This window comes from Paramormyrops kingsleyae, chromosome 25 (assembly GCF_048594095.1).
Source record: "Paramormyrops kingsleyae isolate MSU_618 chromosome 25, PKINGS_0.4, whole genome shotgun sequence".
Classification (NCBI taxonomy): Eukaryota; Metazoa; Chordata; class Actinopteri; order Osteoglossiformes; family Mormyridae; genus Paramormyrops; species Paramormyrops kingsleyae.
Window position 1 is genome coordinate 16,957,660 of NC_132821.1, and position 5,744 is coordinate 16,963,403.

Genomic DNA, 5,744 nt, shown 5'->3' on the forward strand with positions numbered 1-5,744 from the left:
TTCGCCGAGCTCGCAGAAAACTGATGAGAGACCGCAGTAAGGAGGCACGGCTAAACCAAGCTCTTCAGTGGATGGAGTCGGGGGAGATATGGGGTGATGTGTTGTTTACAGACGAAACAACAGTAGCTCTGGAGCACTATGCCCGACAGAGTTTCCGAAAAAAGGGACATTTGGCTTGCAAACCACGGCCTAAACATCCATTGAAGGTCCATGTCTGGGGAATGATTTCAAGATATGGAGCAGGGCCTATTGTAATTTTTGAAGGAATTATGGACAGACAGTTTTTTGAAGATTCCATAATCAAAGCAGCTGCAGGACCATATATAAGAAAATATTTTGGACCGCATCATCGCTTCTTCCAGGATAACGATCCAAAGCACACTGCTGCTGCATCATGCATTGCGGCAGAGGGAATCAACTGGGTGAAGACTCCGCCAGAATCACCGGATTTGAACCCTATCGAGCTTGTCTGGCACTCGATGAAAGACTTCATCCGAAAGGAGGCAAAGCCGGGTACAAAAGAAGAGCTCATTCATGCCATTGAGGCTTTTTGGGAGACAAAAGTCACACAAGACTTCTGCAGTACATTAATCACCGGACTTCATAATGTACTGAGAATGATAGTGAAAAACAATGGGGGGCACAGTGGAAAATGAACTGATGAAGAAATGTAATCCCTACCAGCGCACATACTGTACTGTACACTATAGCTATGTTTGTAAACATGGCTTATTAAAGATGCACTGTTTTGTGGACATGGCAGTTTTGTAATGGTCAGCAAAATAAACACTGTCTACACTGTTTGCGCCGTAATATATTTGGCTGACGGTGGGAAAACTGAAATCGCAATTGCCGAATCACGAGAAATGGGGATTGAACTGTATTTCAAATTACTGTACGATATATTACAACCTGTATTTCATGATTCCTCAGACCACACTCTTAGAAAAACGTCTTTGTGCTCACTTGAGGTTGAAACCGTGAAACTCGCTTCATTTGCAAAACAATAAGTGTTGATCGGCGCTGAGGAGGCTGCGAGCAGCTTGTGTGGGGAGTGAGGGGGGGGGGGGTTCCTTGTGAGGAGAGCTTGATTTTTTCAGGGATGCTAGTGTTGAACATGGTTCCCAAATTTGGCGTTTATAACGATTCAGACAGACTGAATTTAAAAATGTCTCCCATTTTCTGCCCATTGAAGTAGTTGGTTCAAGTAAATGTTTTTTTTTCAATACCCCAACAAAATCCCCAACAATTAAAACACGCAAACATGACTTAAAAATTTATTCTTCCAAAAATAGTCAGAGTTAAAACAGTAATTTGTCTAAAACATACAATACAGTACATGTTGCATTTTGCTTAAAGGTCATTAAAATACCCGGATAACACCATCTGCTGATTAGTCTCTATCTGGTTCTTTTATACTAAAATATTATTTTTTTAAAAACTATCAAAGATGCAACAGTTTAAGTCTTTGTTTCCGCCAAACTGTCAGACGTTTTGCAATTCTATGTTCAGAATATAGATCTGACCAAACATCATTCTAGATCTGTTGCACTGTGACGTCATTCCAGCTCCCTCAACAGCTTGTTCAGGCTCCTCCAGTAGCTCCAAAAGGCCAGCCGTCACCCGTCTGACCCAAGCCTCCATAGCGGAGCTCTGCTTAAAGAGAACAGGAGAATTTAGTGAAGAAAAAGATACTGTAAATACGCTTTACAGAATATCTAGTTAAGATAAAAAAAGAAAATATACTAATAAACCTATGTAACACAGAGTGTGTAAAATACTGTTTTGGGAAATCTGGAATGTAAATAAACTGCGCTTTTTATACAAATAAGTTAAGCGATATAACATTCATACTGTATATGAGCAGTATATACACTGTACTGTACAGTATGCGTTGCAAAACTACCATGCAAAAAATGGGAAAAATATAAACCTGGTTATGAGCGTTTATAGCTCGCTAGCTCCTGTACAGCTATCCTTATCTTCTGTCCCTCATGAACTACATCACATTATATTCCAGTCACAGAAATAACCTGCAGATTAACTCTTACCCAAAGAATAAATAAATGCATTTTCAGAGAGCACAAACACATTTACTGTATGTTTCTCGAGTAGTGCAGTTTTTGTAATAGGGACATTAATAGTATTTTCGAAGCTTTAGCGTCTTTTTGAGGAAAAGAGGAGTGACATTGTATTGTTAGTTTGTGACACTGACAGTAAGCTGTAATGTTAACTCCAGACTTGGTAAACAGATCATTAAGTTATCTAAAGTCACATCTGACCGCTGCTGTTGCTGCCAGTGATTTTCGAAACGGCCAATAAAAAACTAAACTGGGAAGTAACCTGTAAACTACCCCAAACAAATTTTATAAAATAAAACACCACTTACCGCGAATAGTCCATTAAGCCGCGATCTTCATTTCTGTAGTGCAGTTTGATAGCGTCAGTTCGGCGGGGGTGGGTGGTTAAAATCACGTGATTGCAACTCAGCGCAGCTAGATTGCTGGCTTGTGTTAACATGTTCTTGAGAACGAAGCTCCATCTAGTGGTGGCACCAGGTAAATGAATAAATAGGCGTGTTTACTGTGAAATCTTGACACGCCTATCTGGCTTGAGAGGGAGGGGGGACTACGCCGTCCATAGGGCAGCCGTACGCCATTCGCACGCCATTCACACGGCCGCGGCTATTTGACGTGGCTCCCTCTGTACGCTGACGACGCAGTCCTCCTGACTCTGCTGTCAGGCCCCTCACACAACCATGGTCAGGCTCTGCAGAAGTTTGTGGACTGGTGTGACACCTCATTTCTAGAACTAAACATCAATAAAACCAAGGAGATGGTGGTGACTTACACCAACAAGCAGAGGGACCTGGCTGCAGCAGTTACCACCTTCATCCATGGTAAACCAGTGGAGCTAGTCCAGGAGTATAAATATCTGGGTACCATCTTTGACCATCTGCTGAAAATTTCCTCCAACACAGAGGAGATTCTCAGGAAGTGTCATCAGCGGCAATACCTTCTTAGGAAACTGAATTCCTTTGGAGTCAGGAAAGACATTTTACGGTACTTTTACTATTCCTTCATAGAGAATGTCATCTCATTCTCCATCAGCTGCTGGTTCCATTCCACCAGCACGCAGCACAGAAATCGGCTACAGAGCACTGTCAGCGTGTGGTCTAAGATTATTGGTCTGCCCTTGATCTTTATCACACAACTGAGACCAGCAAACACAGGCTAGCACTCAAAATCATTAAAGACCCCTCACACCCGCTGAACTCTGCCTTTGAGTGGCTCACCTCCAAACGCCGGCTCCGTTGTCCCGGTTGCAGGACACAGAGGAGGAGGGCCACCTTTGTTCCTAAAGCTGTCCTTTTGAACTCCTGACACCCCCCAAACCCACCATTATCAACTCACACTCCCACCTCCCCCCCCCCCCCCTTACAATCCAGACCTCCTCAGATCTGAGTCTCACACTTTTTTTTTTTTCTTCACTTTAATCATCATGCATCTTATTGCCTCTGTACTTTAAGTCATTTATTATGTTCATAGTTTATTGTGTGTCTAATGTTACTACTGTTATTTGTGTGCGTTGCTCTTCTATGCCTTTTAAATTGCCCCTCGGGGACAAATACATTTTTTTTTTTAATTGAAATTGAACATTGAGGTTGTATGTGTTTTTAAGGGCAAAGATCTTATCCTGAAACTGCTGATGCATGTCCCCATTACGCAGTTTTGTTACAGGATTCACCTCGTGTGAATCAAAGCATTCTGGGCACTCATGAAAAAAAACACCCTGCAAATTCGTATGCCGTACGAACCCCACCGATTTCGGCATAGCCATCGAGGTAGTAGGGACCCATTTTCACCTCCTCTCTACAGAGTGCATGCTGAATCTCAACTAAATATTTCATAAGCCGGTAACTGTCATAGCCTTTAGAGTTGTGCGCTATTAATGTATACCCCTTGTATTTACAGTTGCGGTACTTCTTAAAAAATGCCTCAACACATCCGTCCCCTTTAGCGGACCAGCAATTTCCCACAAAGTCCATACAGCAGATGTAATTAGCAATGTGCACCCCCTCATCTTGTCTGCATTCAAAATCATAGAACAGATACCTCTCTGTCAGGTTCTCAGGTGTTACTGGCACTGATGTTCACACCCAGGTGTCAAGTCCTCTTTACAAAAAACACACCTCGTATTAGGTGTACATTTATGAGCCTTTGGGTTATTTTTTTTTTAGTGACGGTGTACCGTCGGCAACACTTGTCACAATACTTGACTGAATCGCACAAAGTATAAAAACCCCCATCTGGCTGCTGTTTTGAGATTTTGTGCTGCTCAAAGCAGTACCGTGACTGACAGAGCCACAGTCCTCACAATGGATGTGCCTTGTGGTATGCTTATGGCACTCGGGACTGAGACATACGTTGCAGTAATACTTGCACTTGTGATGTGCTTTAACACTGAATGCAGCGTAACAATAATCAGACGTATGATTCCCCAAAAAACGCCGTCAGGCTTTTTATGCCAAAATAATGTTGATCTTGAAGGTACAGAAAGATTGTTTTATCACAAGGCTCGGGGTTTGTCTGAAATTTCTTAATGTCAGACTTGTCACAGCGGTACCACACAACAATTTTGACCCCAAGTATTTGCTCAAACTCTGCTATGTTTGAGAATGACACCATGTCTGACTCAGTTAGACCTACTGCTTCCTGCAAACGCTTAGCTTCTATCTCAGCAACCTGATGTGACATGTCGGGGTTTAACAGATGGGTTACACAGTAAGCAAAACATAGATTATTGTCAGAGTTTTCAGGAGCAATAAGACAGCTGAGCTTCTTTTGCAGAATGTCAGACTTTAAAAGCTTTGTTAATTTCTGTCGATTGGTTGCACCACCATTTCGATTATGAATAATCTGTACGGCCAGCTCCAGCTTTTCATCGCTGAAAACCTCGGCATTGCTCTGCGAAAGGTTGTCTACCATCGATAGCAGATCAATTAGATCGATCTCGCCTCAAACATGTATATCTGTGTTATTGGTTACTGAAGCCCCCTGCAGTTCCACCTGTATGATATCCCCAGGCCCCGCTAAAGTGTTCACTCTGTCCACCAAATTTTGGAATGTCTGTATCACAGACCTGTAAACGTCTACTATGTCATCGCCATGCTCAATTCCATCAAAATTAAAACGCTGCCTTATTTCAGTGTTAAACTGCGGCCTGCATATTACATTAACATTTACATCACCATCGGCGGCACCCCCACTTTGTTGTACCACATTATCAACATCCATAATTTCTGGCTCCTCTGCCGCCGCTGCACCCACACCACCGCCTTGTTGTGCCCCATTATCAATATCCATAATTTCTGCTTCCACCTCTGCTGCCCCATTTAAATCATTTAAGTTTTGTAAGATGGAGTTAAATTCACCCGGGTGCTCGCCATTCAGTTCTGTTAGCATCTGATGCAGTTCAGTGTGCATGGCCAAACCATCATCTACATCATGCATTTCAATATCTGTGTCCAGTCCGTTAACGCCCCTAGCACCAGGCTCGGTCGCGTGTCCGTCTGCCATTTCCACATCCACAGACACATGGGCATTTGTTGAATTTCAATCATTTATCATGGCAAGCAAAAAGGGGTTAACCTCACCCAGCGGTCCGTCATTCAGTTCATCAATCAGCCGCTGCAGATCAGGGTTAATCGTTGCTTCTCCATCGTCGTCGTTTACATGCATCCT

The 5,744-nt window shown here is 42.9% G+C and overlaps 1 long non-coding RNA gene across 1 annotated transcript; it reads right to left on the reverse strand.

The window, feature by feature from the left end:
• Positions 1–1,264: 1,264 nt before the first annotated feature.
• Positions 1,265–2,704, reverse strand: LOC140582819 (uncharacterized). Its single transcript, XR_011985596.1, has 2 exons — positions 2,390–2,704; positions 1,265–1,653 (listed from the first exon to the last, which is right to left on the reverse strand). It is a non-coding gene; the product is annotated as an uncharacterized lncRNA (long non-coding RNA).
• Positions 2,705–5,744: the final 3,040 nt, after the last annotated feature.